This window comes from Chiloscyllium punctatum, chromosome 50 (genome assembly GCF_047496795.1).
Source record: "Chiloscyllium punctatum isolate Juve2018m chromosome 50, sChiPun1.3, whole genome shotgun sequence".
NCBI classification, from domain to species: Eukaryota; Metazoa; Chordata; class Chondrichthyes; order Orectolobiformes; family Hemiscylliidae; genus Chiloscyllium; species Chiloscyllium punctatum.
Window position 1 is genome coordinate 30,677,034 of NC_092788.1, and position 16,434 is coordinate 30,693,467.

Sequence of the window (16,434 nt, forward strand, 5' to 3'; positions counted from 1 at the left end):
TAGATTAGTATAGATTACATTAGGTTAGATTAGATTAGATTACATTAGATTAGATTAGATTACATTAGACTCGATTAGATTAGATTAGATTAGATTAGATTAGAGTAGAGGTTCTTTCATTCCTTCACAGCCACAAACTAAACGCAATTAATGAACCCACCTGCAAACATTCATTCAATGGGGAACAGTGTAAGTCGTATTCCAATGAATCTAGCTTTTGCCATTCATTCAATGAAATAAACTGCACGCGTTCATGCACTGATAAAAACTGCATGCATTCATTAAATGAAACAGAGTGCACGTGTTAATTCAATGAGTAAAGCTTTTCTTTTTTATTCCCTTTCTCGAGCTTAGCACTTTCATTCAATGAAACCAAAAGCTTCATTGAATCATTGAGTCAAACTGCCATCATTGACTCAATGAATCAAACAGCATTAATGGATTCCATCGAACAAACGTAACTAATTTACTTCGTGAATCAAACTGCACACATTCATTCAATGAAATGCTTTGTATGTCTCAATTAAAAGAGTCGAGCTCCAGCCATTCATTCAATGCCACGAGCAAAACGCATTCATTCAATGGAGCATACTGCACTCATGATACAGACTGCACGTCTTAAATCAATGAGTAGAGCTTCTCTCATTCATTCAATGGGTCAAGCTTAACGCTTTCATTCAAACAAACAAACTGCATTCATTGAAACATTGCATCAAACAACAATCATTGATTCAATGAATCAAACCTTGTTTCAATGGAACAAACCTATCTCCCTTATTTAGTGAACCAAACAGCATATTCATTGCATATTCAATGAAAGAGGCTGCATTTGTCAATTCAATGAGTAGAGCTACTCTCATCCATTGAATGGCACTAGTTTCACGCATTGTCCCTGTCAAACTGCACACGTTTACTAGATGAACCAAACTGCCCGTCTTAATTCAATGAATAGAGCTTCTTTCATTCATTCAATGTGTCAAGCTCACTGCTTTCATTTAATGAAACAAACTGCATTGATAGAATCGTTGAATCAAACTAGAATCATTGATTCAATGAATCAAACCTTATTCCTTGTTTCATTCGAACAAACCTAACTCACTTATTTAGTGAATCCTACTACACTCATTCATTCAATGAAACAGACTGCACATGATCATTTAAGGAAGGTACTCTTAACGCAATGATTCAACCAAACAAATTGCACACATTTAGTTCATGAAGCAAACTGCATTTGTCAATTCAATGAATACAGCTACTCATTCATTCAATGCCACAAGCTTCACACATTATGTCAATCAAACTGCGCACATTCACTCCATGAACCTTACTGCACGTGTTTAATCAATGAGCAGAGCTTCTGTCATCAGTCAATGATGAACTTAACGCTTTCATTCAATGAAACAAACAGATTTCGTTGAATCATTGAATCAAATTCTAATGATGGATTCAATGTAGATTAGATTACATTAGATTAGATTAGATTACAATAGATTACATTAAATTAGAATAGGTTGCATTACAGTACATTACATTAGATTACTTTAGATTAGAGTAGATAACATTAGATTACATTACATTAGATTAGATTACATTAGATTAGATTAGTTTTAGATTAGATTAGATTACATTACATTTGATTACATTAGATGACATTATATTAGATAACATTAGATTAGATTCGATTAGATTACATTAGATTAGTTTACAATATATTACATTTGATAGGATTACATTAGATTAGATAACATTAGATTACATTACATTTCATTAGATCATATTAGATTTCATTACATTTCATTAGATCATATTAGATTAGATTTCATTAGATTAGATTAGATTAGATTAGATCAGGTTAGACTAGATTACATTACATTAGATTACATTACATTAGATTAGATTAGATTTGATTAGATTAGATAAGACTACATTTGATTAGATTATATTACAATAGATTACATTAGATTAGATTACAACAGATTAGATTAGATTAGATTAGATTACATTAGATTAGATTAGTTTTAGATTAAATTAGATTACATTACATTTGATTACATTACATTTGATTACATTAGATTACATTATATTAGATAACATTAGATTAGATTCGATTAGATTACATTAGATTAGTTTACAATATATTACATTTGATAGGATTACATTAGATTAGATAACATTAGATTACATTACATTTCATTAGACCATATTAGATTTCATTACATTTCATTAGATCATATTGGATTAGATTTCATTAGATTAGATTAGATTACATTAGATTACATTACATTAGATTACATTAGGTTAGATCACATTAGATTACATTACATTAGATTACATTAGATTAGATCACATTAGATTAGATTAGATTAGATTACATCAGGTTAGACTAGATTACATTACATTAGATTACATTACATTAGATTAGATTACATTAGATTAGATTAGATTAGATTAGATTACATTACATTACATTTGATTACATTACATTTGATTACATTAGATTAGATAACATTAGATTAGATAACATTTAATTAGATTCGATTAGATTACATTAGATTAGTTTACAATATATTACATTTGATAGGATTACATTAGATTAGATAACATTAGATTACATTACATTTCATTAGATCATATTAGATTAGATTACATTAGATTAGATTAGATTAGATTACATTAGATTAGATTAGATTAGATTACATCAGGTTAGACTAGATTACATTACATTAGATTACATTACATTAGATTAGATTACATTAGATTAGATTAGATTAGACTACATTTGATTAGATTATATTACAATAGATTACATTAGATTAGATTACATCAGATTAGATTAGATTAGATTACATTACATTACATTTGATTACATTAGATTACATAACATTAGATTAGATTAGTATAGATTACATTAGGTTAGATTAGATTAGATTACATTAGATTAGATTAGATTACATTAGACTCGATTAGATTAGATTAGATTAGATTAGATTAGAGTAGAGGTTCTTTCATTCCTTCACAGCCACAAACTAAACGCAATTAATGAACCCACCTGCAAACATTCATTCAATGGGGAACAGTGTAAGTCGTATTCCAATGAATCTAGCTTTTGCCATTCATTCAATGAAATAAACTGCACGCGTTCATGCACTGATAAAAACTGCATGCATTCATTAAATGAAACAGAGTGCACGTGTTAATTCAATGAGTAAAGCTTTTCTTTTTTATTCCCTTTCTCGAGCTTAGCACTTTCATTCAATGAAACCAAAAGCTTCATTGAATCATTGAGTCAAACTGCCATCATTGACTCAATGAATCAAACAGCATTAATGGATTCCATCGAACAAACGTAACTAATTTACTTCGTGAATCAAACTGCACACATTCATTCAATGAAATGCTTTGTATGTCTCAATTAAAAGAGTCGAGCTCCAGCCATTCATTCAAGGCCACGAGCAAAACGCATTCATTCAATGGAGCATACTGCACTCATGATACAGACTGCACGTCTTAAATCAATGAGTAGAGCTTCTCTCATTCATTCAATGGGTCAAGCTTAACGCTTTCATTCAAACAAACAAACTGCATTCATTGAAACATTGCATCAAACAACAATCATTGATTCAATGAATCAAACCTTGTTTCAATGGAACAAACCTATCTCCCTTATTTAGTGAACCAAACAGCATATTCATTGCATATTCAATGAAAGAGGCTGCATTTGTCAATTCAATGAGTAGAGCTACTCTCATCCATTGAATGGCACTAGTTTCACGCATTGTCCCTGTCAAACTGCACACGTTTACTAGATGAACCAAACTGCCCGTCTTAATTCAATGAATAGAGCTTCTTTCATTCATTCAATGTGTCAAGCTCACTGCTTTCATTTAATGAAACAAACTGCATTGATAGAATCGTTGAATCAAACTAGAATCATTGATTCAATGAATCAAACCTTATTCCTTGTTTCATTCGAACAAACCTAACTCACTTATTTAGTGAATCCTACTACACTCATTCATTCAATGAAACAGACTGCACATGATCATTTAAGGAAGGTACTCAACGCAATGATTCAACCAAACAAATTGCACACATTTAGTTCATGAAGCAAACTGCATTTGTCAATTCAATGAATACAGCTACTCATTCATTCAATGTCACACGCTTCACACATTGTCTCATTCAAACTGCGCACATTCACTCCATGAACCAAACTGTACGTGTTTAATCAATGAGCAGAGCTTCTGTCATCAGTCAATGATGAACTTAACGCTTTCATTCAATGAAACAAACAGATTTCGTTGAATCATTGAATCAAATTCTAATGATGGATTCAATGTAGACTAGATTACATTAGATTAGATTACATTACAATAGATTACATTAGATTAGAATTGGTTGCATTAGATTACATTACATTAGATTACTTTAGATTAGAGTAGATTACATTAGATTACGTTACATTAGATTAGATTACATTAGATTAGATTAGTTTTAGATTAGATTAGATTACATTACATTAGATTACATTACATTTGATTACATTACATTTGATTACATTAGATTACATTATATTAGATAACATTAGATTAGATTCGATTAGATTACATTAGATTAGTTTACAATATATTACATTTGATAGGATTACATTAGATTACATAACATTAGATTACATTACATTAGATTAGATTACATTAGATTACATTAGTTTTCTAAAGATCATATTAGATTAGATTACATTACTTTAGATTAGATTACATTAGATTAGATTAGATTAGATTAGACTACATTTGATTAGATTATATTACAATAGATTACATTAGATTAGATTACATCAGATTAGATTCGATTAGATTAGATTACATTACATTTGATTACATTAGATTACATTACATTAGATTACATTACATTTGATTACATTAGATGACATTATATTAGATAACATTAGATTAGATTCGATTAGATTACATTAGATTAGTTTACAATATATTACATTTGATAGGATTACATTAGATTAGATAACATTAGATTACATTACATTTCATTAGATCATATTAGATTTCATTACATTTCATTAGATCATATTAGATTAGATTTCATTAGATTAGATTAGATTAGATTAGATTAGATTACATCAGGTTAGACTAGATTACATTACATTAGATTACATTACATTAGATTAGATTAGATTTGATTAGATTAGATAAGACTACATTTGATTAGATTATATTACAATAGATTACATTAGATTAGATTACATCAGATTAGATTAGATTAGATTAGATTAGTTATAGATTAAATTAGATTACATTACATTTGATTACATTACATTTGATTACATTAGATTACATTATATTTGATAACATTAGATTAGATTCGATTAGATTACATTAGATTAGTTTACAATATATTACATTTGATAGGATTACATTAGATTAGATAACATTAGATTACATTACATTTCATTAGATCATATTAGATTTCATTAGATTTCATTAGATCATATTGGATTAGATTTCATTAGATTAGATTACATTACATTACATTAGATTAGATTAGATTACATTAGATTACATTACATTAGATTACATTAGATTAGATCACATTAGATTACATTACATTAGATTACATTAGATTAGATCACATTAGATTAGATTAGGTTAGATTAGATTAGATTAGATTACATCAGGTTAGAATAGATTACATTATATTAGATTACATTACATTAGATTAGATTACATTAGATTAGATTAGATTAGATTAGATTAGATTACATTACATTTGATTACATTACATTTGATTACATTAGATTAGATAACATTAGATTAGATAACATTTAATTAGATTCGATATGATTACATTAGATTAGTTTACAATATATTACATTTGATAGGATTACATTAGATTAGATAACATTAGATTACATTACATTTCATTAGATCATATTCGATTAGATTAGATTAGATTAGATTAGATTAGATTACATTAGATTAGATTAGATTAGATTACATCAGGTTAGAATAGATTACATTACATTAGATTACATTAGATTAGATTAGATTAGATTAGATTAGATTAGACTACATTTGATTAGATTATATTACAATAGATTACATTAGATTAGATTACATCAGATTAGATTAGATTAGATTACATTACATTACATTTGATTACATTAGATTACATAACATTAGATTAGATTAGTATAGATTACATTAGGTTAGATTTGATTTGATTACATTAGATTAGATTAGATTACATTAGACTCGATTACATTAGATTAGATTAGATTAGATTAGATTAGAGTAGAGGTTCTTTCATTCCTTCACAGCCACAAACTAAACGCAATTAATGAACCCACCTGCAAACATTCATTCAATGGGGAACAGTGTAAGTCGTATTCCAATGAATCTAGCTTTTGCCATTCATTCAATGAAATAAACTGCACGCGTTCATGCACTGATAAAAACTGCATGCATTCATTAAATGAAACAGAGTGCACGTGTTAATTCAATGAGTAAAGCTTTTCTTTTTTATTCCCTTTCTCGGGCTTAGCACTTTCATTCAATGAAACCAAAAGCTTCATTGAATCATTGAGTCAAACTGCCATCATTGACTCAATGAATCAAACAGCATTAATGGATTCCATCGAACAAACGTAACTAATTTACTTCGTGAATCAAACTGCACACATTCATTCAATGAAATGCTTTGTATGTCTCAATTAAAAGAGTCGAGCTCCAGCCATTCATTCAATGCCACGAGCAAAACGCATTCATTCAATGGAGCATACTGCACTCATGATACAGACTGCACGTCTTAAATCAATGAGTAGAGCTTCTCTCATTCATTCAATGGGTCAAGCTTAACGCTTTCATTCAAACAAACAAACTGCATTCATTGAAACATTGCATCAAACAACAATCATTGATTCAATGAATCAAACCTTGTTTCAATGGAACAAACCTATCTCCCTTATTTAGTGAACCAAACTGCATATTCATTGCATATTCAATGAAAGAGGCTGCATTTGTCAATTCAATGAGTAGAGCTACTCTCATTCATTGAATGGCACTAGTTTCACGCATTGTCCCTGTCAAACTGCACGCGTTTACTAGATGAACCAAACTGCCCGTCTTAATTCAATGAATAGAGCTTCTTTCATTCATTCAATGTGTCAAGCTCACTGCTTTCATTTAATGAAACAAACTGCATTGATTGAATCGTTGAATCAAACTAGAATCATTGATTCAATGAATCAAACCTTATTCCTTGTTTCATTCGAACAAACCTAACTCACTTATTTAGTGAATCCTACTACACTCATTCATTCAATGAAACAGACTGCACATGATCATTTAATGAAGGTACTCTTAACGAAATGATTCAACCAAACAAATTGCACACATTTAGTTCATGAAGCAAACTGCATTTGTCAATTCAATGAATACAGCTACTCATTCATTCAATGTCACAAGCTTCACACATTATGTCAATCAAACTGCGCACATTCACTCCATGAACCAAACTGCACGTGTTTAATCAATGAGCAGAGCTTCTGTCATCAGTCAATGATGAACTTAATGCTTTCATTCAATGAAACAAACAGATTTCGTTGAATCATTGAATCAAATTCTAATGATGGATTCAATGTCGACTAGATTACATTAGATTAGATTACATTACAATAGATTACATTAGATTAGAATTGGTTGCATTAGATTACATTACATTAGATTACTTTAGATTAGAGTAGATTACATTAGATTACATTACATTAGATTAGATTACATTAGATTAGATTAGTTTTAGATTAGATTAGATTACATTACATTAGATTACATTACATTTGATTACATTACATTTGATTACATTAGATTACATTATATTAGATAACATTAGATTAGATTCGATTAGATTACATTAGATTAGTTTACAATAGGATTTGATAGGATTACATTAGATTACATAACATTAGATTACATTACATTAGATTAGATTACATTAGATTACATTAGTTTTCTAAAGATCATATTAGATTAGATTACATTACTTTAGATTAGATTACATTAGATTAGATTAGATTAGATTAGACTACATTTGATTAGATTATATTACAATAGATTACATTAGATTAGATTACATCAGATTAGATTCGATTAGATTAGATTACATTACATTTGATTACATTAGATTACATTACATTAGATTACATTACATTTGATTACATTAGATGACATTATATTAGATAACATTAGATTAGATTCGATTAGATTACATTAGATTAGTTTACAATATATTACATTTGATAGGATTACATTAGATTAGATAACATTAGATTACATTACATTTCATTAGATCATATTAGATTTCATTACATTTCATTAGATCATATTAGATTAGATTTCATTAGATTAGATTAGATTAGATTAGATTAGATTACATCAGGTTAGACTAGATTACATTACATTAGATTACATTACATTAGATTAGATTAGATTTGATTAGATTAGATAAGACTACATTTGATTAGATTATATTACAATAGATTACATTAGATTAGATTACATCAGATTAGATTAGATTAGATTAGATTAGTTATAGATTAAATTAGATTACATTACATTTGATTACATTACATTTGATTACATTAGATTACATTATATTTGATAACATTAGATTAGATTCGATTAGATTACATTAGATTAGTTTACAATATATTACATTTGATAGGATTACATTAGATTAGATAACATTAGATTACATTACATTTCATTAGATCATATTAGATTTCATTAGATTTCATTAGATCATATTGGATTAGATTTCATTAGATTAGATTACATTACATTACATTAGATTAGATTAGATTACATTAGATTACATTACATTAGATTACATTAGATTAGATCACATTAGATTACATTACATTAGATTACATTAGATTAGATCACATTAGATTAGATTAGGTTAGATTAGATTAGATTAGATTACATCAGGTTAGAATAGATTACATTATATTAGATTACATTACATTAGATTAGATTACATTAGATTAGATTAGATTAGATTAGATTAGATTACATTACATTTGATTACATTACATTTGATTACATTAGATTAGATAACATTAGATTAGATAACATTTAATTAGATTCGATATGATTACATTAGATTAGTTTACAATATATTACATTTGATAGGATTACATTAGATTAGATAACATTAGATTACATTACATTTCATTAGATCATATTCGATTAGATTAGATTAGATTAGATTAGATTAGATTACATTAGATTAGATTAGATTAGATTACATCAGGTTAGAATAGATTACATTACATTAGATTACATTAGATTAGATTAGATTAGATTAGATTAGATTAGACTACATTTGATTAGATTATATTACAATAGATTACATTAGATTAGATTACATCAGATTAGATTAGATTAGATTACATTACATTACATTTGATTACATTAGATTACATAACATTAGATTAGATTAGTATAGATTACATTAGGTTAGATTTGATTTGATTACATTAGATTAGATTAGATTACATTAGACTCGATTACATTAGATTAGATTAGATTAGATTAGATTAGAGTAGAGGTTCTTTCATTCCTTCACAGCCACAAACTAAACGCAATTAATGAACCCACCTGCAAACATTCATTCAATGGGGAACAGTGTAAGTCGTATTCCAATGAATCTAGCTTTTGCCATTCATTCAATGAAATAAACTGCACGCGTTCATGCACTGATAAAAACTGCATGCATTCATTAAATGAAACAGAGTGCACGTGTTAATTCAATGAGTAAAGCTTTTCTTTTTTATTCCCTTTCTCGGGCTTAGCACTTTCATTCAATGAAACCAAAAGCTTCATTGAATCATTGAGTCAAACTGCCATCATTGACTCAATGAATCAAACAGCATTAATGGATTCCATCGAACAAACGTAACTAATTTACTTCGTGAATCAAACTGCACACATTCATTCAATGAAATGCTTTGTATGTCTCAATTAAAAGAGTCGAGCTCCAGCCATTCATTCAATGCCACGAGCAAAACGCATTCATTCAATGGAGCATACTGCACTCATGATACAGACTGCACGTCTTAAATCAATGAGTAGAGCTTCTCTCATTCATTCAATGGGTCAAGCTTAACGCTTTCATTCAAACAAACAAACTGCATTCATTGAAACATTGCATCAAACAACAATCATTGATTCAATGAATCAAACCTTGTTTCAATGGAACAAACCTATCTCCCTTATTTAGTGAACCAAACTGCATATTCATTGCATATTCAATGAAAGAGGCTGCATTTGTCAATTCAATGAGTAGAGCTACTCTCATTCATTGAATGGCACTAGTTTCACGCATTGTCCCTGTCAAACTGCACGCGTTTACTAGATGAACCAAACTGCCCGTCTTAATTCAATGAATAGAGCTTCTTTCATTCATTCAATGTGTCAAGCTCACTGCTTTCATTTAATGAAACAAACTGCATTGATTGAATCGTTGAATCAAACTAGAATCATTGATTCAATGAATCAAACCTTATTCCTTGTTTCATTCGAACAAACCTAACTCACTTATTTAGTGAATCCTACTACACTCATTCATTCAATGAAACAGACTGCACATGATCATTTAATGAAGGTACTCTTAACGAAATGATTCAACCAAACAAATTGCACACATTTAGTTCATGAAGCAAACTGCATTTGTCAATTCAATGAATACAGCTACTCATTCATTCAATGTCACAAGCTTCACACATTATGTCAATCAAACTGCGCACATTCACTCCATGAACCAAACTGCACGTGTTTAATCAATGAGCAGAGCTTCTGTCATCAGTCAATGATGAACTTAATGCTTTCATTCAATGAAACAAACAGATTTCGTTGAATCATTGAATCAAATTCTAATGATGGATTCAATGTCGACTAGATTACATTAGATTAGATTACATTACAATAGATTACATTAGATTAGAATTGGTTGCATTAGATTACATTACATTAGATTACTTTAGATTAGAGTAGATTACATTAGATTACATTACATTAGATTAGATTACATTAGATTAGATTAGTTTTAGATTAGATTAGATTACATTACATTAGATTACATTACATTTGATTACATTACATTTGATTACATTAGATTACATTATATTAGATAACATTAGATTAGATTCGATTCGATTACATTAGATTAGTTTACAATAGGATTTGATAGGATTACATTAGATTACATAACATTAGATTACATTACATTAGATTAGATTGCATTAGATTACATTACATTTCATTAGATCATATTAGATTAGATTACATAACTTTAGATTAGATTACATTAGATTTGATTAGATTAGATTAGACTACATTTGATTAGATTATATTACAATAGATTACATTAGATTAGATTACATCAGATTAGATTAGATTAGATTAGATTACATTACATTTGATTACATTAGATTACATAACATTAGATTAGATTAGTATAGATTACATTAGGTTAGATTAGATTAGATTACATTAGATTAGATTAGATTACATTAGACTCGATTAGATTAGATTAGATTAGATTAGAGTAGAGGTTCTTTCATTCCTTCACAGCCACAAACTAAACGCAATTAATGAACCCACCTGCAAACATTCATTCAATGGGGAACAGTGTAAGTCGTATTCCAATGAATCTAGCTTTTGCCATTCATTCAATGAAATAAACTGCACGCGTTCATGCACTGATAAAAACTGCATGCATTCATTCAATGAAACAGAGTGCACGTGTTAATTCAATGAGTAAAGCTTTTCTTTTTTATTCCCTTTCTCGAGCTTAGCACTTTCATTCAATGAAACCAAAAGCTTCATTGAATCATTGAGTCAAACTGCCATCATTGACTCAATGAATCAAACAGCATTAATGGATTCCATCGAACAAACGTAACTAATTTACTTCGTGAATCAAACTGCACACATTCATTCAATGAAATGCTTTGTATGTCTCAATTAAAAGAGTCGAGCTCCAGCCATTCATTCAATGCCACGAGCAAAACGCATTCATTCAATGGAGCATACTGCACTCATGATACAGACTGCACGTCTTAAATCAATGAGTAGAGCTTCTCTCATTCATTCAATGGGTCAAGCTTAACGCTTTCATTCAAACAAACAAACTGCATTCATTGAAACATTGCATCAAACAACAATCATTGATTCAATGAATCAAACCTTGTTTCAATGGAACAAACCTATCTCCCTTATTTAGTGAACCAAACTGCATATTCATTGCATATTCAATGAAAGAGGCTGCATTTGTCAATTCAATGAGTAGAGCTACTCTCATTCATTGAATGGCACTAGTTTCACGCATTGTCCCTGTCAAACTGCACGCGTTTACTAGATGAACCAAACTGCCCGTCTTAATTCAATGAATAGAGCTTCTTTCATTCATTCAATGTGTCAAGCTCACTGCTTTCATTTAATGAAACAAACTGCATTGATTGAATCGTTGAATCAAACTAGAATCATTGATTCAATGAATCAAACCTTATTCCTTGTTTCATTCGAACAAACCTAACTCACTTATTTAGTGAATCCTACTACACTCATTCATTCAATGAAACAGACTGCACATGATCATTTAATGAAGGTACTCTTAACGCAATGATTCAACCAAACAAATTGCACACATTTAGTTCATGAAGCAAACTGCATTTGTCAATTCAATGAATACAGCTACTCATTCATTCAATGTCACAAGCTTCACACATTATGTCAATCAAACTGCGCACATTCAGTCCATGAACCTTACTGCACGTGTTTAATCAATGAGCAGAGCTTCTCTCATCAGTCAATGATGAACTTAACGCTTTCATTCAATGAAACAAACAGGTTTCGTTGAATCATTGAATCAAATTCTAATGATGGATTCAATGTAGATTAGATTACTTTAGATTAGATTAGATTACAATAGATTACATTAAATTAGAATAGGTTGCATTACAGTACATTACATTAGATTACTTTAGATTAGAGTAGATAACATTAGATTACATTACATTAGATTAGATTACATTAGATTAGATTAGTTTTAGATTAGATTAGATTACATTACATTTGATTACATTAGATGACATTATATTAGATAACTTTAGATTAGATTCGATTAGATTACATTAGATTAGTTTACAATATATTACATTTGATAGGATTACATTAGATTAGATAACATTAGATTACATTACATTTCATTAGATCATATTAGATTTCATTACATTTCATTAGATCATATTAGATTAGATTTCATTAGATTAGATTAGATTAGATTAGATCAGGTTAGACTAGATTACATTACATTAGATTACATTACATTAGATTAGATTAGATTTGATTAGATTAGATAAGACTACATTTGATTAGATTATATTACAATAGATTACATTAGATTAGATTACATCAGATTAGATTAGATTAGATTAGATTACATTAGATTAGATTAGTTTTAGATTAAATTAGATTACATTACATTAGATTACATTACATTTGATTACATTACATTTGATTACATTAGATTACATTATATTAGATAATATTAGATTAGATTCGATTAGATTACATTAGATTAGTTTACAATATATTACATTTGATAGGATTGCATTAGATTAGATAACATTAGATTACATTACATTTCATTAGATCATATTAGATTTCATTACATTTCATTAGATCATATTGGATTAGATTTCATTAGATTAGATTAGATTAGACTACATTAGATTACATTACATTAGATTAGATCACATTAGATTACATTAGATTAGATCACATTAGATTAGATTAGGTTAGATTAGATTAGATTAGATTACATCAGGTTAGACTAGATTACATTACATTAGATTACATTACATTAGATTAGATTACATTAGATTAGATTAGATTAGATTAGATTACATTACATTTGATTACATTACATTTGATTACATTAGATTAGATAACATTTAATTAGATTCCATTAGATTACATTAGATTAGTTTACAATATATTACATTTGATAGGATTACATTAGATTAGATAACATTAGATTACATTACATTTCATTAGATCATATTAGATTAGATTACATTAGATTAGATTACATTAGATTAGATTAGATTACATCAGGTTAGACGAGATTACATTACATTAGATTACATTACATTAGATTAGATTACATTATATTAGATTAGATTAGACTACATTTCATTCGATTATATTACAATAGATTACATTAGATTAGATTACATCAGATTAGATTAGATTAGATTACATTACATTACATTTGATTACATTAGATTACATAACATTAGATTAGATTAGTATAGATTACATTAGGTTAGATTAGATTAGATTACATTCGATTAGATTAGATTACATTAGACTCGATTACAATAGATTAGATTAGATTAGATTAGTGTCGAGGATCTTTCATTCCTTTACAGCCACAAACTAAACGCAATTAATGAACCCACCTGCAAACATTCATTCAATGGGGAACAGTGTAAGTCGTATTCCAATGAATCTAGCTTTTGCCATTCATTCAATGAAATAAACTGCACGCGTTCATGCACTGATAAAAACTGCATGCATTCATTAAATGAAACAGAGTGCACGTGTTAATTCAATGAGTAAAGCTTTTCTTTTTTATTCCCTTTCTCGAGCTTAGCACTTTCATTCAATGAAACCAAAAGCTTCATTGAATCATTGAGTCAAACTGCCATCATTGACTCAATGAATCAAACAGCATTAATGGATTCCATCGAACAAACGTAACTAATTTACTTCGTGAATCAAACTGCACACATTCATTCAATGAAATGCTTTGTATGTCTCAATTAAAAGAGTCGAGCTCCAGCCATTCATTCAATGCCACGAGCAAAACGCATTCATTCAATGGAGCATACTGCACTCATGATACAGACTGCACGTCTTAAATCAATGAGTAGAACTTCTCTCATTCATTCAATGGGTCAAGCTTAACGCTTTCATTCAAACAAACAAACTGCATTCATTGAAACATTGCATCAAACAACAATCATTGATTCAATGAATCAAACCTTGTTTCAATGGAACAAACCTATCTCCATTATTTAGTGAACCAAACTGCATATTCATTGCATATTCAATGAAAGAGGCTGCATTTGTCAATTCAATGAGTAGAGCTACTCTCATTCATTGAATGGCACTAGTTTCACGCATTGTCCCTGTCAAACTGCACACGTTTACTAGATGAACCAAACTGCCCGTCTTAATTCAATGAATAGAGCTTCTTTCATTCATTCAATGTGTCAAGCTCACTGCTTTCATTTAATGAAACAAACTGCATTGATTGAATCGTTGAATCAAACTAGAATCATTGATTCAATGAATCAAACCTTATTCCTTGTTTCATTCGAACAAACCTAACTCACTTATTTAGTGAATCCTACTACACTCATTCATTCAATGAAACAGACTGCACATGATCATTTAATGAAGGTACTCTTAACGCAATGATTCAACCAAACAAATTGCACACATTTAGTTCATGAAGCAAACTGCATTTGTCAATTCAATGAATACAGCTACTCATTCATTCAATGTCACAAGCTTCACACATTATGTCAATCAAACTGCGCACATTCAGTCCATGAACCTTACTGCACGTGTTTAATCAATGAGCAGAGCTTCTCTCATCAGTCAATGATGAACTTAACGCTTTCATTCAATGAAACAAACAGGTTTCGTTGAATCATTGAATCAAATTCTAATGATGGATTCAATGTAGATTAGATTACTTTAGATTAGATTAGATTACAATAGATTACATTAAATTAGAATAGGTTGCATTACAGTACATTACATTAGATTACTTTAGATTAGAGTAGATAACATTAGATTACATTACATTAGATTAGATTACATTAGATTAGATTAGTTTTAGATTAGATTAGATTACATTACATTTGATTACATTAGATGACATTATATTAGATAACTTTAGATTAGATTCGATTAGATTACATTAGATTAGTTTACAATATATTACATTTGATAGGATTACATTAGATTAGATAACATTAGATTACATTACATTTCATTAGATCATATTAGATTTCATTACATTTCATTAGATCATATTAGATTAGATTTCATTAGATTAGATTAGATTAGATTAGATCAGGTTAGACTAGATTACATTACATTAGATTACATTACATTAGATTAGATTAGATTTGATTAGATTAGATAAGACTACATTTGATTAGATTATATTACAATAGATTACATTAGATTAGATTACATCAGATTAGATTAGATTAGATTAGATTACATTAGATTAGATTAGTTTTAGATTAAATTAGATTACATTACATTAGATTACATT